General features: G+C 35.9%; 1 protein-coding gene across 5 annotated transcripts in view; it reads left to right on the top strand.

Moving 5' to 3' along the window:
• Nucleotides 1–25,170, top strand: part of ARHGAP20 (Rho GTPase activating protein 20) — a 146,079-nt gene that overhangs the window by 62,065 nt on the left and 58,844 nt on the right. Inside the window, exon 1 of one of the 5 annotated variants that reach the window (XM_055273045.2) lies at nt 19,014–19,032. The exons of the other annotated variants lie outside the window; for them this stretch is intronic. The gene's annotated coding sequence lies outside the window, so the exon portion shown is untranslated. Of the gene's footprint in view, nt 1–19,013; nt 19,033–25,170 lie in introns of those variants that run through there. 5 annotated transcript variants of the gene reach the window in all.

Raw genomic sequence — 25,170 nt, 5'->3', positions numbered from 1 at the left:
ACAGGATCAAGTTGTCTGTAAACAGACAATTTTACTTCCTTTCTTCCTATCTGAATATGCTTTATTTCTTTCTCTTGCCTGATCACCCTGGCCAGAACTTCCAATACTATGTTGAATAGGAATGGACAGAGAGCATATCATTGTCATGTGCCGGTTTTCCAAAGGAATGCTTCCAACTTTTACCCATTCAGTATGATGTTGGCTGTGGGTTTGTCATAAATGGCTCTTATTATTTTGAGGTGTGTTTCTTCAATACCTAATTTTTTGAGAGTTTTTAACAATAAACTAGGTATTTTTATTGAGGCCTTTTTCTACATGTATTGAGATAATCATGTAGTTTTTGTCTCTAGTTCTGTTTATGTGATGAATTACGTTTATCAATTTGCATATGTTGAATCAGCCTTGCATCCCAGGGATGAAGCCGACATGATTGTGGTGGATAAGCTTTTTGATGTGCTGCTGGATTCAATTTGCCAGCATTTTATTGAGGATTTTTGCATCAATGTTCATCAGGGATATTGGCCTGAAGTTTTCTTTTTTTGTTGTATCTCTGCCAGGTTTTGGTATCAGGATGATACTGGTCTCATAAAATGAGTTAGGGGGAGTCCCTCCTTTTCAGTTGTTTGGAATAGGTCAAGAAGAAATGGTAGCAGCTTCTCTTTGTACCTCTGGTAGAATTCAGCTATAAATCTGTCTAGTCCTGGGTTTTTTTTTTTTGGTTGGTAGGCTGTTTATTACTGCCTCAATTACAGAACTCGTTATTGGTCTATTCAGGGATTCAAATTCTTCCTAGTTCAGTCTTGGGTGGGTGTATGTGTCCAGGAACTTACCCATTTCTTCTAGATTTTCTAGTTTATTTGCTTAGAGGTGTTTATCATATTCTTTGATGGTTGTTTATATTTCTGTGGGGTCAGTGGTGATATCCCATTTATCATTTTTTATTGCATCTGTTCAATTCTTCTGTCTTCCGTATTAGTCTAGCTAGCAGTCTATTAATATTTCATTAAATTTAAAAAAAAAACAGCTCCTGGATTTGTTGTTGTTTTGAAGGGTTTTTCGTGTCTCTACCTTCTTCAGTTCCACTCTGATCTTAGTTATTTCTTGTTTTTGCTAGCTTTGGGGTTTATTTGCTCTTGGTTCTCTAGTTCTTTTAGTTGTGATGTTAGGATATCTTTCTAGCTTTTTGATGTGGGCATTTAGTTCTATAAATTTCCCTTTTATCACAGCTTTAGCTGCATCCCAGAAATTCTGATACATTGTCTCTTTGTTCTCATTAGTTTCAAATAACTTCTTGATTCTGCCTCAAGTTCATTATTTACCCAGGAGTCATTCAGGAGCAGGTTGTTCAATTTCCATGTAGTTGTGTGGTTTTGAGCGAGTTTCTTAATCTTGAGTTCTAATTTGATTGTGCTGTGGTCTGAGAGACTGTTATGATTTCAGTTCTTTTGCCTTTGCTGAGGAGCGTTTTACTTCCAATTATGTGATCAATTTTAGAATAAGTGCCATGTGGCCAAGCTCTATAGTTTGTAAGTAGCAAAATTGAAAGATTTGTCCTCGCATCAGGGCTTAGAATTCCAAAACTACATTGGGCATCTTAGCACATGCATACACAACCCAGGTCTTTGAGAGGGGTAAGTCTGAATTAGAGTCTGTTAGCATGGGCAAGAGAGTTGCCCATGTTGGCTAAAGTTATTTCTAATAGCTTTTAACTTTTTCTCACTTTTTAGAATGCTTTGATCACTTGAAAAGAAATCCCCGCTGCTATGAACTAAATTGCATGAAGTACTCATCTTTCCTGAATTCTCCCCTCTTCCTTTTTTAATTTTTATTTAGAGGCACTAGTGGAATATAATTCCAGCAATAGAGTGGTGTGGATGTAGAGGTGAGACTACAGACATAAAGGTAGAGAATGGGAGCAGATAAGCAGATAAGTCTGCCTCCACTAAAGAGAGTTAGTTACTTTCTTTATCCTGTATTCCATTGGGCTACTGGAACTGTGGTGATTACCAACCAAAAGAAAGAAAAATCTCCCTTTCCCATCCCCACTCTACTCCAATTAAAAATTATTTGTAGCACCACAGATTCAGATCAAAGTGGCTTTAGGATTTCTCTACTTTTGTAGTTATAGAAGAAACTAAGGATGCCGTTTTGTTTAGCTATTAATTCTGCAACATTTGAATCCTCTGTACTAGGCACAGTTCTAGGATCAGGGTTCAGAAATAAGATTTGCATCCTATCTTGATACATACTGTAATTAAAGTGCCCCCTAGGAGGTTACCATCCAGCTGGGGAAACATGGCATATAGATACAAAATAAGTAGAAAATATGAAAGATGTATAATTAAGTGCTAAGTAGCACACTATATTAGTCAACAAATAATTATAACACCCATTATGAGTCAGATACTGCTCATATACCAGGGACACAGAGATTTTTTTAAAGATTTCATATAGTTTATGTGCTTAGAGAGGAGAAAGATCAAGAAATGTAGGTAATTTAAACATAAGCTATGGAATTTTTATTGTCCTCAGTGACCTTTTAGCAAATTTTTTTCATTATGACCTATTTCATTCAATGAGAGAACTGGAAAAATAGAGATCTAGTAAAACTAGATTTAAAAAAATACTGTCAAAACTGCTGCTTCTGTCCAAAATTTTATGCCTAATCCAAAATCTACTTGTTTTGAGCTTCAGGAAACCGTTTTTCCAGGTCTGGCTTTGCAATAAGTAGCTTTGTGAACTTTTAGCATATCACACATCTTTTTATTCTACAGTTTTTTTCTTTTGTCTAAAATGTAACTCTCTGAAAGACTCAAATGAAATACTGATTCCTCTGTAAAGTTTTTTCTGGTATCTTCCTTCCTGCCTACGCCACTTCTTCCCAGCTCACCGCCTCGTTGGAAGGACACATTCTGACTCCTAAACTCTTAATATTTGAACTCCCTTAATATACTTCTTTTCTATGATACCACCTTTAAGCTTGTCTCATTTTTACATCTAAATACTTGGTTTTCAATACATATTGATGGCAGTCAACTTGTGCCTGATCGATTTAGAGGATTTCTGTTTTTTGTTTTGTTTCTTGTTTTGGCGATAGTGAAATGAAATGAAAGATGTTGGTTGGGTGTGGTGGCTTACATCTGTAATCCTGGCACTTTGGGAGCCTGAGACAGAAAGATCACTTAAGGCCAGGAGTTTGAGACCAGCCTGGGAAACATAGCAAGACCCCTCCAAAAAAAAAAAAAAAAAGGCTTAATAATTGGAAAACAAACAATAGTAAATATAAAAATTGTTTCTCTTTACTGTTTAAAAGTCATCTAAAGCTTTTATTTTAAGGCTTGGCTTTATTTTTGTTTGCAAGTAGAAAGTATTTAAATTAAAATGTTAGATTTTAATGTTTCAAAAGATACATGTCAAAATTAGATTCCCCAGCACAGGCTTGCATGAAACAGTTGATGTTAAGGCAGCCGTATCTAAAACTTTAGTGTCTTCTTAATATGTTATGCCTTTTATTCTACCTAGAATAAATTTTAATACTGTAAAGTAAATAAGTTACTTGGAAACCTCAGTTACCTGAATTTTCGGGTACTTTTATCAAAAAAGACGAGAATATTTTATTTCAGGCTAACATAAGAGACTTACTGACTTAAAAACATTTCCTGGGCTGGGTGCGGTGGCTCATGCCTATAATCCCAGCACTTTGGGAGGCCTAGGCAGGTGGATCTCTCGAGGTCAGGAGTGAAAGACCAACCTGGCCAACATGGTAAAACCTCATCTCTACTAAAAATACAAAATAGCTGGGCATGATGGTGCACACCTGTAATCCCAGCTACTCGGGAGGCTGAGGCAGGAGAATCACTTGAACTTAGGAGGTGGAGGTTGCAGTGGGCCAAGATTGAGCCACTGCACTTCAGCCTGGGCAACAGAGTGAGACTCTGTCTCAAAAAAAAAAAAAATTCATGTTATGGTGTGGAACTTATGAGTCTATTCTTCTGTCCCTAATCATAATTACTGGTGTCTCTAACAACTGTTTAATCCTCAGCTATCAAGGATTCAGATTCATGCACATATATCCACACATATATATATATGTATACACACACATACACACATATACACATATGCATATAGATGTATACCCATAAGTCTTTAAGGACTTTGTACACATATATGTCTATATGCATACATATATATTATATATATCACTGACCGAGTTTGGGTTTGGTAAAAAGGAAGATTGTGCGGTCCCAAAGGTTGAAACAAAAAATGTCCTAGGCTTTTTGGTAGTTATTCAATGCTTTAATATATAAGGTAGTTTTAAAACATTCTTCTTGAAAACTGAAATAGACTGTCAAAGTGTTCTGACTTCCTTTCTTTATAACATATCAATTGATTCTTCAACACCAATTTACAGAAAACTGCTGGTGTTTTAAAAAGCTCTAATTGTCCATACTCAGCTAGTTGTTCAAAGCAATATTTAAAGAAAGAAAAAAAAACATGAATTTTTTTAACCACGATTACACCAGCAGTGTATGTAAAACAACCACAAAACAATTCACATGTGAATAAGCATGTTAAATTTTAGTAAAATGCTCATATTTTTAAATTGGATGATAGAAGATTCAATATTATTTATTAATGTAGTAAAATTGAATTACACACACACACACACACACAAAAAAGCATGCTTTGCACTCTCAGATGGGAGATGCTTTCCTGGCACTGTAGGGGAGAATTTTCTGTAACATATGAGAGAATGCCTATTCTAGTTATGAATAGATTTTATGTTCTATTAACTTTATTTATCTGTTATAGTGAGAGAATACTGTTAGAGCTTTGTAAATAGCTCTATCAAATTAAAGGCCAAAAACCATTCCTTCCTTGGATTTTGAAACTACTTTTGTGTGTTTCCATTTCTATTTTTTATCTTTCTAACAAAATTTTTTCCAAAAATTGAGTAGGGTTTGGAACAAGTTAGTGCCTTTGCATAACAAAAATTATGAAAATTTGTTGTTAACATAAAACCACATTGGAATCATTTCTTCATGGATGCCTACCAGAATTGTTCTTCTCTTGATCACTGGAGACCTTCATAATGCTCACATTCTCTTTCTTGACCTTTCTGAAGTGTTGGAAACCCTTGTCTGTCCTTTCTTCCCTTGGTTTCTTAGTTCTGTTTACTGACAGCTCTTTCCCTCAGCGAGTTTCTCCTTTTACCAAATTCAAAAGGTTGGTGTCCCCAGGGCTCAGTACTTGAACCTGTTCTCCACCTATACTAACTCCTTACTTGACCTGATCTCTTTCATAGATTTTAAATTCCCATTTTGCTATCTAAGAGGTATTTCAAACCAAATTTCTTATCTCCATCCTTAACCCAGTTGCATGCATGTGTGCGCATGCACACACACACACACACACAAATCAATCTATAATTAAATCCTATTAAGTACTACCTATGAAATATTTCCAGAATAGAACTGCTTCTTACTAAAACCCCACAGCTACCGTTCTTTTACAAAGCTCCATTCTCTCTCAAGTTACTGCGTTGCAAAAAGCCTCCAATAAATTTTTTTAAATTTTATTATTATTATACTTTAAGTTTTAGGGTACATGTGCACAATGTGCAGGTTTGTTACATATGTATACATGTGCCATGTTGGTGTGCTGCACCCATTAACTCGTCATTTAGCATTAGGTGTATCTCCTAATGCTATCCCTCCCCACTCCCCCCACCCCACAACAGTCCCCGGTGTGTGATGTTCCCCTTCCTGTGTCCATGTCTTCTCATTGTTCAATTCCCACCTATAAGTGAGAACATGCAGTGTTTGGTTTTTTGCCCTTGTGATAGTTTGCTGAGAATGATGGTTTCCAATTTCATCCATGTCCCTACAAAGGACATGAACTCATCATTTTTTATGGCTGCATAGTATTCCATGGTGTATATGTGCCACATTTTCTTAATCCAGTCTATCGTTGTTGAATATTTAAGTTGGTTCCAAGTCTTTGCTATTGTGAATAGTGCTGCTATAAACAAACGTGTGCATGTGTCTTTATAGCAGCATGATTTATAGTCCTTTGGGTATATACCCAGTAATGGGATGGCTAGGTCAAATGGTATTTCTAGTTCTAGATCCCTGAGGAATCATCACACTGACTTCCACAATGGTTGAACTAGTTTACAGTCCCACCAACAGTGTAAAAGTGTTCCTATTTCTCCACATCCTCTCCAGCACCTGTTGTTTCCTGACTTTTTAATGATGGCCATTCTAACTGGTGTGAGATGGTATCTCATTGTGGTTTTGATTTGCGTTTCTCTGATGGCCAGTGATGATGAGCATTTTTTCATGTGTTTTTTGGCTGCATAAATGTCTTCTTTTGAGAAGTGTCTGTTCATATCCTTTGCCCACTTTTTGATGGGGTTGTTTTTTTCTTGTAAATTTGTTTGAGTTCATTGTAGAGTCTGGATATTAGCCCTTTGTCAGATGAGTAGGTTGCGAAAATTTTCTCCCATTCTGTAGGTTGCCTGTTCACTCTGATGGTAGTTTCTTTTGCTGTGCAGAAGCTCTTTAGTTTAATGAGATCCCATTTGTCAATTTTGGCTTTTGTTGCCATTGCTTTTGGTGTTTTTTTAGACATGAAGTCCTTGCCCATGCCTGTGTCCTGAATGGTATTGCCTAGGTTTTCTTCTAGGGTTTTTATGGTTTTAGGTCTAACATGTAAGTCTTTAATCCATCTTGAATTAATTTTTGTATAAGGTGTAAGGAAGGGATCCAGTTTCAGCTTTCTACATATAGCTAGGCAGTTTTCCCAGCACCATTTATGTGTTGGTGGGACTGTAAACTAGTTCAACCATTGTGGAAGTCAGTGTGGTGATTCCTCAGGGATCTAGAACTAGAAATACCATTTGACCCAGCCATCCCATTACTGGGTATATAACCAAAGGATTGTAAATCATGCTACTATAAAGACACATGCACATGTGTGTTTATTGCGGCACTGTTCACAATAGTAAAGACTTAGAACCAACCCAAATGTCCAACAACAATAGACTGAATTAAGAAAATGTGGCACATATACACCATGGAATACTATGCAGCCATAAAAAATGATGAGTTCATGTCCTTTGTAGGGACATGGATGAAACTGGAAACCATCATTCTCAGCAAACTATCACAAGGACAAAAAACCAAACACCGCATGTTCTCACTCATAGGTGGGAATTGAACAATGAGAACACATGGACACAGGAAGGGGAACATCACACTCCAGGGACTATTGTGGGGTGGGGGGAGTGGGGAGGGATAGCATTAGAAGATATACCTAATGCTAAATGACGAGTTAATGGGTGCAGCACACCACCATGGCACATGTATACATATGTAACAAACCTGCACATTGTGTACATATACCCTAAAACTTAAAGTATAATAATAATAAAATTAAAAAAAAATTTAGCCAACTTATTACTACGATTTTCTTTGAAAATTTTCTTGAACATGTATCTGTTATATGCTTCCACTCTTGCCTTCTTCCAGTCTATTCACCATATAAATTATGTTTCTTCCCTGTTTAAACCATACCCTCTTCCTATCTCACTCAGAATAAAAGGTGAATTTTTTTGCATGGCACTGGCTACTTCACTGGCTGCCATATCCCCAGCCAGAGTACTGGAGATAATGCTTCATGTACTGTAGGCAATCATTAATATGTAAGTGACTGAGTAAATTATTTGTAAATATGGAATATAATTTGGGATTTAAAAAATAAAAGTTAACCCTTTGTCAAATAGATAACCATCTTAATATAGAAAAACCATACACTGGATTAAAATATTCCTTTATATTCAACTTTTTATTTAGCATTCACTAAAAAAATTGTTTTTTTATTTCTGAGAAGGTTTGAAATAAATTTATCAAAACAAGAATATGCTCAAAATTTATTTCAAAGCCTCTAATGAGTTTTTTTTTTTTTAAGATACTTCAATCATTGCTATGGTTTGCTTTAAGAAGATGTCTTAAAGCAATTATTCATTATGTGGTTCCTCCTTATCCTGAAATATATTATGTAGGTATTAATATTTGGCAGGATAGTAGTTAAAAGTTTCTTTTCAAAGCCAGCTCTTTTCTATTAGTTATGAATCAATTAATTGAATCAACTCATTTGTGTATCAACCTGAATATTGACATTTTGGCATAAGTGAGCAGAAGGTAGTAGATAAGTCACTGCCTAGAGTATACTGCCTTGAGGACTTTGTAATTTGTATGTATAATACAATATTTATAAATTTCCTAAATAAGAGTTATTAGGTGATTTTTTTCAACTTTTATTTTTAAATCAGGAGGTACATGTGCAGGTTTGTTAAAAAGGTATATGGCATGATGCCAAGGTTTGGAGTATGAATGAATCCATCACCCAGGTAGTGAGCATAGTACCCAATAGGTAGTTTCTCAGCCCTTGGCCCCCCACCTCTCTCCCCCTTCTAATAGTCCCCAGTGTCCATTGTTCCCATAATTATGTCCATGTGTACACAGTGTTTAGCTCCCACTTGTAAGTAAGAACATGGAGTATTTGGTTTTCAGTTTCTGTGTTATTTCACTTAGGATAATGGCCTCCAGCTGCATCCATATTGCTGCAAAGGACATAATTTCATTTTTATGGCTGCATAGTATTCCATAGTGAATATGTACCACATTTTCTTTATCCAATCCACCATTGATGAGCACCTGGGCTGATTTTGTCTTTGCTATTGTGAGTAGTGCTGCAACGAACATACAGGTACATGTGTCTTTTTGGTAGAATGATTTCCTTTCCTTTGGGTATATGCCCTGTAATGTGATTGCTGAGTTGAATGATAGTTCAATTCTTAGTTCTTTGACAAATCTCTAAACTGCTCTCCACAGTAGCTGAATTAGTTGACATTTCCACCAACAGTGTACAAGTGTTCCCTTTTCTCTGCAGCCTCACCAATATCTGTTGCTTTTTGACTTTTTAATGAAAGCCATTCTGACTGGTGCTGTCAGATAGTATCTCACTGTGGTTTTGATTTGCATGTCTCTGACAAGTAGTGATGATGAGCATTTTAAAAAATATGTCTGTGGGCCACTTGTATGTCTTCTTTTGAGAAGTGTCTGTTTGGCTGGGTGCAGTGGTTTATGCCTGTAATCCCAGCACTGTTGGGAGGCTGAGGTGGGCAGATGACTTGATGCCAGGAGTTCAAGATTGGCCTGGTCAACATGGTGAAACCCCATCTCTATTAAAAATACAAAAATTAGCGGGGCGTGTTGGCTCACGCCTATAATCCCAGCTACCCAGGAGGCTAAGGCATGAGAATCACTTGAACCCAGGAGGCAGAGGTTGCAGTGAGCCATGATCACACCACTGCACTCCAGCCTGGGTAATAGAGCGAGACTGTGTCTCAAAAAAAAAAAAAAGAGTAGAAAGAGAGAGAGAAGTGTCTGTTCATTTCCTTTGCTCACAAAACTTTTAATGGGGTTATTTGATTTTGTTTGTTGATTTGTTTCTTATAGACTCTGGATATTAAACCTTTGTCAGATGCATAGTTTGTGAATATTTCCTTTCACCCTGTAGATTGTCTGTTTACTCCTTTGTTTCTCTTGCCATGCAGAAGCTCTTTAGTTAATTAGGTCCCACTTGTCAGTTTTTGTTTTTGTTGTAATTACTTTTGAGGTCTTAAACATAAATTTCTTGCCAAGGCCAATATCGAGAATGGTATTTCCTAGGTTTTCTTTTAGGATTTTTACAGTCCTACATTTGAGTATTTCATCCATCCTGAGTTAATTTTTTTATAGGGAGATAGATACAGGTCCAGTTTTATTCTTCTACATATGGATAGACAGCTATCCCAGCACCATTTATTGAATAGGGAGTCTTTCCCCTGTTTTTTTATTGCCTGTGTCAAAGATCAGATGGTTGTAGGTATGCAGCTTTATTTCTGAGCTCTCTATTCTGTTCCATTGGTCTCTGTGTCTGTTTTAGTACCAGTACCATGCTGTTTTGGTTATTGTGACCTTGTGGTATAGTTTGAAGTCAGGTAATGTGATGCCTCCAGCTTTGTTCTTATTACTTAGGATTGCTTTGACTATTTGGGGTCTTTTTTTGTTTCGTTTGAATTTTGGAATAGTTTTTTTCTAATTTTGTGAAAAATGACATTGGCAGTTTGATAGGAATTGCATTGAATCTGTAGATTACTTTGGGCAGCGTGGCCATTTTAATGATATTAACTCTTCCAGTTCATGAGCATGGAATGTTTTTCCATTTATTTGAGTCATCTTAGATGTCTTTCAGCAGTGTAGTTCTCCTTGTAGAGATCTCTCACCTCCTTGGTTAACTGTATTCTTAGGTATTGCATTCTGTTTGTGGCTGTTGTAAATGAATGACATTCTTGATTTATCTCTCAACTTGATCATTACTGTTGTATAGAAATGCTATAATGATAAAGGGTTCAATTCAGTAAGAAAACTTAACTATTTTAAGTCTACACACACCCAAAATTAGAGCACCCAGATTCATAAAACAAGTTCTTTTAGACCTATGAAAAGACTTAGCCACACAATAATAATGGGAGACTTCAGGGCCCCACTGACAGTGTTAGATCATCAAGGCACAAAACTAACAAATTCCGAATTTAAACTTGACACTTGACCCATTAGACCTAATAGACACCCACAGAATACTCTACCCAACAACCACAGAAGATTCTTCTCGTCTGCACATGGAAGATTATCTAAGATTGACCACATGCTCACCATAAAGCAAATCTCAATGAACTAAAAAAAAAAACATACAAAGCATACTCTTAGACCACAATGCAATAAAAATAGAAATCAATATCAAGAAAATTTCTCAAAACCACATAATTACATTGAAATTAAACAAGTTGCTCCTGAATGACTTTTGGTTAAACAACGAAATTAAGTCAGAAATCAAAAAAAGTATTTGAAATTAATGAAAACAGAGGCACAGCATACCAGAGTCTTTGGGATGCAGCTGAAGCAGTGTTAAGAGGAAAGATTATCATACTAAACACCCACATCAAGAAGGAAGAGCTCAAATTAACAATCTAACGTCACATCTAGGGGAACTAAAAAAACAAGAACAAAGCAATCCCAAAGCTAACAGAAGAAAATAAATAAAGTCAGAGCAGAAATGGATGAAATCGAGACATAAAAATCTATACAAAAGACCAGTGAAACCAGAAGTTGATTTTTTGAAAGAATAAACAAGATTGAGAGACTGCTAGGTATAATAACAAAGAAAAAGAAGATCTAAATAAGTACAGTCAGAAATGACAAAGGTGATGTTACAACCAATCTCACAGAAATACAAAAAATCCTGAGACTATTATGAACACCTCTACGCACACAAATTAAAAAATCTAGAAGAGATGGACAAATTCCTGGAAATGCACAGCCTCTCAAGATTGAACCAGGAAGAAACTGAAACCCTGAACAGACCAATGCGTTCTGAAATTGAAGCAGTAATAAAAAACCTACCAACCAAAAAAAGCCCTTGACCAGATGGATTCACAGCCGAATTCTACCAGGCATACAAAGAAGAGCTTGTACCAGTTCTACTGAAACTATTCTAAAAAGTCGAGGAGGAGGGACTCCCTAACTCATTCTAAAAAGCCAGCATTATCTTGATACCAAAACTTGGCAAAGCAACAATGAATAAAGAAAACTACAGGCCAATATCCCTGAGGAACATAGATACAAAAATCCTCAACAAAATACTACCAAACCAAATCCAACAGCAAATCAAAGAGTTAATTCACCACAACCAAGTAGACTTTGTTCCTGGGATGCAAGGTTGGTTCAGCATACACAAATCAATAAACATGATTCACCACATAAACAATTAAAAACAGAAACCATGTGACTATCTCAATAAACACAGGAAAAGCTTTCAACAAAATCCAACATCCTTTCCTGATAAGAATCCTCAACAAGCTAGGTATCAAAGAAATATACCTCAAATAATAAGAGCTGTCTATGACAAACCTACAGCCAACATCATACTGAATGCACAAAAGCTGGATGCATTCTCTTTGAGAACCGGAAAAAGACAAGAATGCCCACTCTCACCACTTTTATTCCACATAGTACTGGATGTGCTAGCCAGAGCAATCAGGCAAGAGAAAGAAATAAAAGGCATCCATATATAAAAAGACATCAAACTATCTCTCTTCACTGACAATATGATTCTCTACCTAGAAAACCCTAAAGACTCGCCAAAAGGCTCTTAGAACTGGTCAATTTCAGTAAAGTTTCAGGATGCAAAATCAGTTATTTTTTTTTAACTTTAGAAGATCCAGAAATTATATATAGAATTATTTTTAATCAGGTTTAATTATTTCGTTCCTTTAAGTGTACCATTATGTAATTATTATCTCAAGAAAACTGAGACTGTTGGAGTTCCCAGTAAGCATATTGATGACCTTGTTCGTTGTTGAATCCGTAAACAAACTAACAGAACCACATACAGTGTAATCATTACACATATAAATTTATTTGAGTAGCTTGAATTCAAAATGGGTAGCCAAACGAATTTTACTTAGTGGATAATGAAGAGAGGTAGTAGTTTTAAGTCAGCAGGCCACACACAAAGATGACTAAATTGGTTTGGAGGTTTCTCCAGTCTTTATTTTTTTTTATTTCTTTTTTATTTATTTATTTATTTTTATTATTATTATACTTTAAGTTTTAGGGTACATGTGCACAATGTGCAGGTTTGTTACATATGTATCCATGTGCCATGTTGGTGTGCTGCACCCATTAACTCGTCGTTTAGCATTAGGTATATCTGCTAATGCTGTCCCTCCCCCCTCCCCCCACCCCACAACAGTCGCCGAAGTGTGATGTTCCCCTTCCTGTGTCCATGTGTTCTCATTGTTCAATTCCCACCTATGAGTGAGAACATGCAGTGTTTGGTTTTTTCTCCTCGCAATAGTTTACTGAGAATGATGGTTTCCAGTTTCATCCAAGTCCCTACAAAGGACATGAACTCATCATTTTTTATGGCTGCATAGTATTCCATGGTGTATATGTACCACATTTTCTTAATCCAGTCTATCATTGTTGGACATTTGGGTTGGTTCCAAGTCTTTGCTATTGTGAATAGTGCCACAATAAACATACATGTGCATGTGTCTTTATAGCAGCATGATTTATAGTCCCTTGAGTATATACCCAGTAATGGGATGGCTGGGTCAAATGGTATTTCTAGTTCTAGATCCCTGAGGAATCGCCACACTGACTTCCACAATGGTTGAACTAGTTTACAGTCCCACCAACAGTGTAAAAGTGTTCCTATTTCTCCACATCGTCTCCAGCACCTGTTGTTTCCTGACTTTTTAATGACGGCCATTCTAACTGGTGTGAGATAGTATCTCATTGTGGTTTTGATTTGCATTTCTCTGATGGCCAGTGATGATGAGCATTTTTTCATGTGTTTTTTGGCTCCATTGTCTCAGCCCAAAATCTCCTTAAGCTGATAAGCAACTTCAGCAAAGTCTCAGGATACAAAATCAACGTACAGAAATCACAAGCATTCTTGTACACCAATCACAGACAAACAGAGAGCCAAATCATGAGTGAACTCCCATTCACAATTGCTTCAAAGAGAATAAAATACTTAGGAATCCAACTTACAAGGGATGTGAAGGACCTCTTCAAGGAGAACTACAAACCACTGCTCAATGAAATAAAAGAGGATACAAACAAATGGAAGAACATTCCATGCTCATGGGTAGGAAGAATCAATATTGTGAAAATGGCCATACTGCCCAAGGTAATTTATAGATTCAGTGCCATCCCCATCAAGCTACCAATGACTTTCTTCACAGAATTGGAAAAAACTACTTTAAAGTTCATATGGAACCAAAAAAGAGCCCACAATGCCAAGTCAATCCTAAGCCAAAAGAACAAAGCTGGAGGCATCACGCTACCTGACTTCAAACTATACTACAAGGCTACAGTAACCAAAACAGCATGGTACTGGTATCACAACAGAGACATAGATCAATGGAACAGAACAGAGCCCTCAGAAATAATGTCATATATCTGCAACTATCTGATCTTTGAGAAACCTGACAAAAACAAGCAATGGGAAAAGGATTCCCTATTTAATAAATGGTGCTGGGAAAACTGGCTAGCCATATGTAGAAAGCTGCAACTGGATCCCTTCCTTACACCTTATACAAAAATTAATTCAAGATGGATTAAAGACTTACATGTTAGACCTAAAACCATAAAAACCCTAGAAGAAAACCTAGGCAATACTATTCAGGACATAGGCATGGGCAAGGACTTCATGTCTAAAACACCAAAAGCAATGGCAACAAAAGCCAAAATTGACAAATGGAATCTAATTAAACTAAAGAGCTTCTGCACAGCAAAAGAAACTACCATCAGAGTGAACAGGCAACCTACAAATTGGGAGAAAATTTTCGCAACCTACTCATCTGACAAAGGGCTAATATCCAGAATCTACAATGAACTCAAACAAATTTACAAGAAAAAAACAAACAACCCCATTAAAAAGTGGGCAAAGGACATGAACAGACACTTCTCCAGTCTTTAGTTGGGATCTGTCTCTACTGATTCTTTCATAATGAAGGTTTTGTGTTAGTTTTGTTTCGTTTTGTTTCCCTTTTTGTTTTGAGATAGGGTCTTGCTCCATTGCCCAGGTTGAAGTGTGATGGCATGGTAATAGCTCACTACAGCCTCTGAGGGTTGGGGGGAAGAAAACATAATGAAGCAGAACTATTCTTAAAGGGATGCTATTTTCACTAGGCTCTTTGAAGTTCAAATACTCTGTTTTTTTCTTGATTAGTCGTCTTGCATCACTCTATATAATTCGTATATAAATTGTTTCCTTTTAAAGTCTTTAGAGACAATGCTCATAAAATCTTGTTCCTTTCCTTCTTGATAATGTTTTATCAAGTGCCTTGTACTAAGTGAATTCCTCATAGATGTTGTTACACAACTTCTGTGTCAAGGTTATGAGGAAGTTATGTAGTTACTCTCTTCTTTGGAAATAATAACTTTGTGTATGGATCTCACTCTGTCAGTGTGACTCTGTGTATTAGTGTCCTTCTCTGACCTTCACTCTCTCCTTCCCTGTTTCTATTCTGTCTTTACTTACTTAATGTTTATGTTTTCCTTGGTCTTTAAATATTAGTATCATTGTGGATATATTGATCTCATTGTATCACATATGCTCCCATCAGCATCTTGATAATTTAAAAGTGCTCCTTTATATATTTCTTGCTTTTAAGCCCTTGCTCACTCTGTTTATCTAACGATTTGTCCACCTATCTTACCAATCCCTTATCCTGTCTTCATTCATTTTGATGCTGGTATTACTATTATCACTAGGCTCTGTACTCATAATACAAGTCATAATTCATAGTATGAGCTACATGATTTATTATTTATTTTTTTCATTGTGCTTTAAGTTCTAGGGTACATGTGCACAACATGCAGCTTTGTTACATGTGGATACATGTGCCATGTTGGTGTGCTGCACCCATTAACTCGTCATATACATTAGGTATATCTCCTAATGCTATCCCTCCCCCCTCCCCCCGATTTATTATTTAATCATTGAAGTTACAGTACATATTACATACAATCACATTGTTATAATCACTATATGTTATTTTCTTTGGTAATTTCAATGTGATTTTATCAAGATGATAGAATGTAATAGTACTTTCTCATGTTTGATCGCATTAAGACAGATAATTGCCATAGATTAGATTTCCATATAATATACTTTTAATTCTAGGTGTCCAATATAGTCATAAATAAATAATAGGATTGCATTGCTGAATAAGATAGAGTTTTGATGTTGAGTGTGGTTTTTGTAGCCTCATTTCAGTAGTCTTTGTGTTCCAAATGATATCTGGACTGATTTATTCCCTAACACTCTGCAGAGCTACCCATTACACAGGCAATATAGAAAGTTCTAACCTACATGTCAGAACCAGGTAGGGTAAAACAGATGCTAGAACTTGATAAGCTAATGAGCTGGGCTTACCCTTTAGTCAATGTCTATGCTATGATCATTGGTACTATGCATCCGGAAGATTAATTTGAGAGAGGCGAGTAGTATAGATTGGAGAAAAGAGAGAGGCAAAAATTAGAGAATCCAGTTAGGAGTTCCTTATAAACTATAGGTTATGAGGATCCAGAGTCAAGAAATTTTATTTTTAATTAGAATATTCTCAAAACATAAGAAGTGACTTTATGTGAGAAGCAAAAGAGGAAAAGTCTAAAGTAACACTAGGATCCTTATGCATTGCTGGTGGGAATGTAAACTGGTGTAACCATGGTGGGAAACAGTTTGGCAGTTCCACAATAAGTTAAACATAGAATTACCATATGATCTAGCAATTCCACTCCTGGGTATGTACTCAAAAGAATTGGAAACAGATATTCAAAAACAATATGTACATGAATTCTTAGCACTATTCACAATAGCTGAAAGGTGGAAACAACCCAAATGTCCATCAGTTAATGAATGGATAAACAAATGTGCTATAGCCGTTCACCAGAATATTATTCAGCAACAAAAAGGAATGAAGTGCTAATACATGCTACAACATGAACAGATCTTGAATACCTTATGCTAATGGAAAGAAACCATACATGAAAGGATAGATATTACATGATGTGAAATACCCGAAATAGGCAACTCCATAGAGACAGAAAGATGGTAGTAGTTGCCAGGGACTGGGGGAATGGGGAATGACTGCTTATAGAAAAGCTTATAGACTGCTTATAGACTATAAGCTTAAAGCTTATAGACTGCTTATGGACTATAAGCTTAAAGCTTATGGACTGCTTATAGAAAAACCTATACGGTTTTTCTTTAGGGGTAATGAAAATATTCAGGAACTAAATAGTGATAATGGTTTTAACAACAGTCAATGTACTAAATGCCACTGAATTATGCATTTTTAAATGGTCACAGTGGGATATTTTACGTGTGTTTTTTATACTAGTTCTTTGTTTTTGTTTTGAAAAAAAAGCACACTAGCACAAGAACCATAGACTTAACGCTTTCAGAGAATTCGGAGGTTCAGTAGACAGAGTAAAGAAGTAACAGAGAGGGAATGTGGCTAACTGGACATTCAAAATAAAATGTTTTTTAAAACTCTTGTGGGGCGGGGTGTCAAATAAAATATGAGTGTGGGCTGCAGTTTCCAACCTCTACTAGAAACTGAGCCAAGCAGCTAAACTAGTTCCATAAAAGTAGAGAAAAAATCAAACTTATTTACTCCATATGTTAATATAGCACAGTGTCTAGACAGTACATATAGATGCTCAGTTATTTGTTGAATGAAAAATTAAAAATAAGGAAATAAAGCCTGGACAGTAAGGTTATATTCTTTTTCTTGGTCAATTTCATCTCCAGCTCACCCCACCCCACCCCCAGTAAATCAATGTATTAATTTTAACAATCTCTATCTTTTATGTTTTCTGTTGTCTTTCATATCCCTTTCTCACTGCCAACTTGGGTGTGCAACATCTCTTACCTAAGACTACTGCCATAACTTCCTAATGGTCTCACTCCCTCTAAGTTGCCTTCCTGTGTATTCTTCAATGTACAGGTTGAGTATCGCTGTTACAAAATGCTAGGGACCAGAAGTATTTTGAATTTCATTTTTTTATTTTTGAATTTCAGCTTTTTAATTTTTGAATATTTGCATGTAGATAATGAGATATCTTCGGGGTGGGACCCAAGCATAAATACACAATTTATTTATATTTCATATACACTTTACATACATAGCCTGAATGTAATTTTTATAATTTTGTTCATAAAACAAAATTTGTATACTTGAGGCCAAGTATGGAATTTGTACTTATGGTGTCATAGTGGTGCTCAAAAATTTTAGGATTCTGGAGCATTTTGGATCTTGAATTTTCAGATTAGAGATGCTCAACCTGATATTACAAAATGCAGTGTCCTGCTCAAAATTCTGTAGTGCTTCCAGATAAAATCTAAGCCCTTACATGATAGGAGAAACACCAGTGACTGTACCCCTTTCTCATCTGCTGCTAATCTTTCTCAAGCCTTTATAACTCCTGCCTTTCTGAATTTTCCAGTTACTGAAGCACAAGGTTCATATTTGACACGCTGTTCCTTCTTAAAGTGCCCTTCAGCCTTCATTGGTCTCTCTGTTCATCCTTTAGACTTTGGTTCCTCCAAGGAATTTTCCTAGCCAATGCAGTCTCAGATTGGGTCTCCTGTTTTTGCTTTTTTGTGCTCCTGCACTCTGCATTTCTTTTATTGTACTTACATCACTTGTTTATCATCATGTTACTTGTCTGACTTGCCTATCAGATTGATAACTCCTGGAGGCCAAGGACCCAGTCTAGCTCCTATGCCTGGCACATGGCAGGTACCCAGCAAAGACAACCCTATCACTATTACAAATAATTTATTATATGGTAATTGTATGCACAATGAATGTTGAATGAGAATATTTATGAGATATAAAGCAGAACATAGGTGCTAGATGTCATATAAGAGATGCCAAGCAAGGATCCAGTTGATAAAAAGTTTTCATGGAAGAACTGATACTTGGAATGGGCTTTGAGAAATGGGTAAATTTTGAGAAGGTAAATTTTATGTAGTTATTCAACAGGTATCAATCGGTGATCATGTGCTAATTATTTTACCAGGCTTTAAGGTTATCCAGATCCTATCTAGTACTTGTTATCGTAATCTCTAATTGATTACTAATAAACATAGACATTTCCAAGTATTCTGAATTTTATTTTCTTTGTAATTTGTGATTAAGCAATACTGGCTCTAAAACTGTACCTGAAAGTGGACTCATTTTTAGAATAAACTTTAGTTATAAATAATGATATATTACTGTGGCCAGGTTTTGTGAAAGCTGTTTTCTAGTTTTTACGTTTCTAAAACTTGTTTTTGCTTTTCAGAAATGGTTCACAAACCCATTTGAAATATTAATACATAAAAAACAAGCAACAGGTGAATTCCTAGACTCTGCTTGGATTTGTTAGATTATTTTAGAGTTCTGTTAATTATAACTTGTAAGTCCTAATCAGTCTATATTAAAAGGCTAAATAGAAGGTTATAGTCTTACCCTTTCCCCATTTCCATACTCTAAAAGAGTAAAATAAACACATCTACACTTCACTCAGAATAAAAATAAACACTTCGGAGTCATAAAATTGAGAAATACATTTTTAAATAGGAGACTTTAATATTGTATTAAAAAACACAAAAGTTGTGTTTTTCTTTCCTTCCATGAAAATTTTTTCCTTTTAAATTATGTGAGTGTTGAGATGTTTACTTTTATTTTAGTGTACGGCATGAATTTTTTACTGAAGTCTTCAGGCATCTCTCGCCACACTTACATATAGGTTTTTAAGATGACAGCCTGACAGATGCACACAGAAAAAGAAAATCGTTTAATTTTATTGTGAATTCTCCCTGACACCAGCACCAGTCCACTTATTTGAAAGTAATATCATGAGGAGGAAAATGAGTTATTGTGTATGAAAATCGTTTGGAATTGCTTTAAAATGTAAACTATTTTTAAAAATAGCCTAATTAATCTTTGGCCTAGGCCAACCCCAAGCAAAATAATAATAATAATTTTCCACTTACTTCAGATTAGCCTTTATTTATAAACATTTAAATGTTTTGAAAGTATTGTTTAAACCAGGGATCCTCAAACCATGACCCAGACAGGTTTCCTATTTTTGTAAATAAAGTTTTCTTAGAACACAGCCACACCTGTTCATTTATATATATGATTGATTTTGCAATACAAGGGCAGAGTTGAATAGTTTTGACAGACATGGTATGGCCCACAAAACTTAAACTATCATCAGACCCTTTGAGTAATGGTTTGAAAGTCCCTAGATTAAGCCATACTGCAATCTGATGGCTTCTTATAATCAAGAAGCAGTTATTTGTTGGATACCTAAACCAAAATGCAAAAGATGATTTTTCCGCTTGCAAAGTTTTGCTGTTATGTAATTAAAAAATTAAAGCTCAGCAAAATATTATTTTAGCCATTCTTTCATCCATTCATTGCTTGGTAGCCTTGTCCTTGCCCGGTTTCAACAAGTGAAAGCTTTATTTTTGTTTTCTTTATATTTGAAAATCACTACATACTAAAAGATTCTATTATACCTTCTTCCACTCCCCCAGAAGAACTTGAGAAAGGATTTTTTTGTGTGTTGGTGAGTGTAGGCCTTCTTTGTTCTCTGCTTAATTCCAACCTATAATATCAAGCATAGAAACTCCTTTTCCCTTTTCTTTCACAGGACTTTGATTTATTTACTTGCCTTATCATTCACCTATATGTATTTAAGTTATGCATAATATGTGGCTAATTAGCAATTAGTGAGCATAATAGACTTCACTTCTTGGAAGGGGTAGCTATAGCTGAGAAATCACAGGAAATGATGGAATAACTCTCAAAAGTTCAACTTAGCTGAAGTAGAACTATAACCTACTTATACTTACTTGGAATACACTATTGTAGAATTTTACAATGTTAGAGCTAGAATGCGTTATAGACTCATGAAGAGAGTTGATCTAATATGCGTTAGAATCAAACTTCAATGTGCGTTAGAATCACCTGACTGGCTTGTTAAACTGCAGGATGCTGAGCCAACCCTCCAGAGTTTCTGATTCAATAAACCTGAGGAAGGCCTGAGAATTTGCATTTTTAAAATATGTTCCCAGTTGATGATGATGATGCTGATCAGGAGTCCACACAATGAGAATGTAATAGAGAAAGGGATGGCTGATCACTGGGGATTAATTCAGAGCTATTAGGATAGTGTATGGTCCTCATACTTTTAGTATACTCAGGGGAGATCAGACACTGTGACCCATACTATTCGAACCCAAGAAACATAGATAAGCCATAATTCTGATTTTTTATAGCTGCCAGGTGGACCTGATAATTGAGGTGACAAGTCATGGCCTCTTACACCTTATGCGTTGATGGAGACCCTGAGAAATACTTGTTCTTTGAGCTCCTCATTTAATTAGACTAATTTAAAAAAAACTGTCCTCATTGTCATTATTATGACTTTTGCATGGCTTTTAATTTAGTTCAGCTCTGGATTGTTTCCCTGAAGTGACTCTCAAATATGCTTAACTACACATTTATAAACTATATTTTAGGATTGGAGTGTTCTCACAGACATAGCCAATCATATCCATTATCCATTTTCCTCTCATCAGTAATCTTAATTCCACCTTTTGGATACACGTTTAGTTAGTCCCATATATAAATTATAAATGAAATTTAAAGATCTTCTAGTCTTAGTCCAACTAACTTACTTTACATATAGGAAACTAAGCCAACCAGATAACTTGCCATATCACACTACTTAGCAAAAAGGCTTGGATTAGCACTCCACCCAAGTCATTAAATCCTAAACCACTGAACTCAATCACCATGGCTGGAGGAGGAAGCTGAGTCAATGCAGTGTTTGTCCATTTGAAAGACTACATAGAATTTTTTAAAGCACATGAAACCATACTTGTAAATCACCTTAGTAGCAGTATATTTTGGCTACCGTAAATAGCTTCAAATCTGTAAAATGAGGGATAGTAATACCTACCTTCAGGGCTGATTGTTTCTCTCTTACCTGTCCTTCCTCACCAGCTGTACCCACTTTAGAATCCTTAAAGTCACCTTCTAGTGTTCAGCTGCTAAAAAAACAACAAGAGTTTTGCCTGTAGTTCCTCACTTCTCATCCCTTTACTCCTCAAATTCCAGACATTTGAGTTCTGCTTACACCATTCTCCTGGAACTGTTTTCTCAAAGGTCTTAATGACCACCTCATGACTTTTTACCTGGAGACATTTTTTCAGACCTCAGCTTGTTATCCCTTCTGTCAGTTTCAGCACTCTTGACCACCACTACTTTTTCTTTTTCTACTACTTCATTCACTAGTCTCCATCTTTGTTCATAGGTTCTCTTCCCTTCATCTCTTCAACTTACATCTTTTCTCAGGGATATGTTTCTGCCTTTTTTTCTTATTTTGTGCTCCTTCCCTTGGCAGTTCTAGCCATTATGAACAGTTATTTATGCACCTATCTTTGTATGACATCTCTGCTTCTGACATCTCTTCCAAGTGCTGCATGCCTACCTGATTTTGCCATACCACCTAGCCGACTGATAATTTCAGACTCAGTACATTTGAAACTGAGGTAATCTCTTCTTCCCCAGCCACAATAGGCTTTCCCTCCTTTGTTCTTCATCTTTGTTAATCTCTAAAATGTGCAGATGCTCCTTGACTTACAATGGGTTATGTCAGAATAAATCTATCATATGTTGAGAATATAATGAGTAGAAAATGCATTAATACACCAAAGCTAGCACAGGAAAAGAGTAAAATTCAAAATCTGAAATACAGTTTCTACTGAATGCCTATCAGTTTCACACCATCATAAAGTGAAAAAATGGTGAGTCAAAAAACACATAGAAATGCAAAAGACCTAGATTATCTAAAACAGTCTCAAGAAAGAAAAAGTTGATGGACTTTACACTACATAACTTTATGATTTACTATAAACATAGAACAGTAAGACAGTGTGGTTATAGCATAAGAATCAATAAATCAGTGCAACAGAATAGAGAGCCTGGAAATAGACCTATGCTTTATGGTCATAATTTTAAGAAGGTGCCCGAGCAATCCATTGAGGAAGGGAGTTGAAAGATCTTATAGTCCTAGTCCAACTAACTTACTTTACATATAAGTAAGCACCAAGTCTTTGGTGTAAATGGTGCTGGGATAATGAAGTATTCATATAGAAAAAAATGAACCTGGCCCTCTACCTTATTAAGGAAAATTAATTTGGAATGGATCATAGACTTAAATGTAGAAACTAAAAATCATACATATTTTAATAGAATGCATTGGAGAATATCTTGATGAGTAGGGGATAGGTGGAAGTTTCCTAGAAAGGTCACAGAAAGTAAACACCATATGAAAAAATTTGATAAACTTCATCAAAATTTGAAACCTTTTGTCAGAAACATGGTTAAGAAAGTTTACAGGCAAGCAACAGACTAGGAGAAAATACTTTCCAAAACACATAACCTGACAAAGGACTGGAATCTAGGATACATAAAAAAGTTCCTACAACTCAATAGATAATATGTGTATAATAACACATAACCCAAGTTGATTCAAATGAGCAAAAGATTTGAAGACAGTTCACCAATGAAGATAATGCAAATGGCCAGTAAGAACGTGAAAGAAATTAGCAGATAAATGCAAATTAAAATCCTAATTAAAGGCTGGGCATGGTGGCTCAACCTGTAATCCTCGCACTCAGGGAGGCCAAGGCAGGCAGATCATCTGAGGTCATGAGTTCGAGACCAGCATGGCCAACATGGCAAAACCCCATCTCTACTAAAAATACAAAAATTAGTTGGGCGTGGTGGTGCATGCCTGTAATCCCAGCTACTCAGGAGGCTGAGGCAGGAGAATTGCTTGAACCCAGGAGGCAGAGGTTTCAGTGACCCGAGATCGTGCCACTGCACTTCAGCCTGGGTGACAGAGCAAGACTCCATCTCAAAATAAGAAAAAAAAAGATCCTAATTAAAGGCTACTATACATCCACTAAACTGGCCAAAATTCAAAAGATTGATAACACCAAATGTTAGCAAGGTCGTGGAGCAACTGGAACTCTTTTACAGTGTTGCTGAGCATGTAAAATGGTACCATCGTTACGGAAAACTAACTGGTAGTTTTTCTAAAATTAAACATATACCTATTCTGTGACCTAACAATTCCACTCTGAGGTATTTACCCAAGAGAATTGAAAACATGGATACAAAAAGACTAGTAACAATGTATAATAGCCATTTTATTCATGATAGCTAAAAACTGGAAACAGCCCAAGTGTACAACAATAGAAGAATAAACTCTGGTGTATTTATACGTTGAATACCTAAGTAAGATAAAGGAATGAATTACTGATAAATGTAATAACATGAATGAATTCCAAAAATATGATGAGGAAGTAATATCCTACACAAAAGAACAGATACTGTGGTTCAATTTGTATAAAATTCTAGAACAGGCAGTCTTCCATGGGAAAAAAAAAACAGAATAGTGGTTACCTCTGGGGTGATCAAGTCAGGATTGACTGGTATAAGGAGTTTGAGGTATTTGGGATCTGATCAAAGATTTAACATATTGTACAGGATTGCATGAGAGAATAAATCCCTCACAGTATGAGACTGTCCAGAGGCTTATGGCAAGGGGCCACCATCCAGAAGGGAAGAGGGCAGGGGAGAAGAGAATCAGAGCAGATATTTCTGGAGAGTACATGTCCATTCCTCAGTAGTGAGGAATGGCTAGGTAAGAGAGCTCTAAAGGGCATAAGCAGCTTGGGGGTCTCATAACCACAGACACTCTCTTTTCAGTGGCCAGGAGGTGCTGGGTGTAGTTTGATGGAGTATGCAAAGCAGGCAGGCTGTTACTGGCTAAAAATCTGATTGGGCTATTTTTAAAATACTTCGATATATAAAAATTTAAGTTTGGTACTAGTGAGGTTTTGAACTGACAGGTCTCAGCCTGCAGTGAAGAAATAAACAACTCAGGAGCCAATCCATAGAGACTATATTTGGTTAATTTATATAATAGCTGAGAAGGGGCAAGAGGGAATTATTTGGAGTGATGATCACTTTCTAAATCTTGTTAAAGGCTTAGATTACACAGATAAGTACATTTGTCAAAGGTCAGTGGATATACACCTAAGATTTGTGCATTTTGTTGTATGTAAATTTTATATCAAAAGAAATTCAAAATAAATAATTGAACTCTAGTTAATGATATGTATGCTGAAGCATTCGGGGGATATGTACTGCCTGTATGTAGTTTACACTGAAATGCCAAAAATAAAATGAATTATTCAATGAGTGGTTGGATAGGTATTTGATAAAGCAAGTATAATAAAATACTAATGGTAGAATCTAGATTGAGATACATATACATGTATTTATTATAAAACTATTTCAACTTTTCTTTGTTTCAAAATTTTCATAATGAAATATTAAAGACAACTGTGTGGCGAATAGACTCATGACCAGTTAGGATGCTATACCATTGTGTTAAAAAATAT

This window comes from Symphalangus syndactylus, chromosome 3 (genome assembly GCF_028878055.3).
Source record: "Symphalangus syndactylus isolate Jambi chromosome 3, NHGRI_mSymSyn1-v2.1_pri, whole genome shotgun sequence".
NCBI lineage: Eukaryota > Metazoa > Chordata > Mammalia > Primates > Hylobatidae > Symphalangus > Symphalangus syndactylus.
This window is presented reverse-complemented; position numbering and strand designations above follow the sequence as displayed.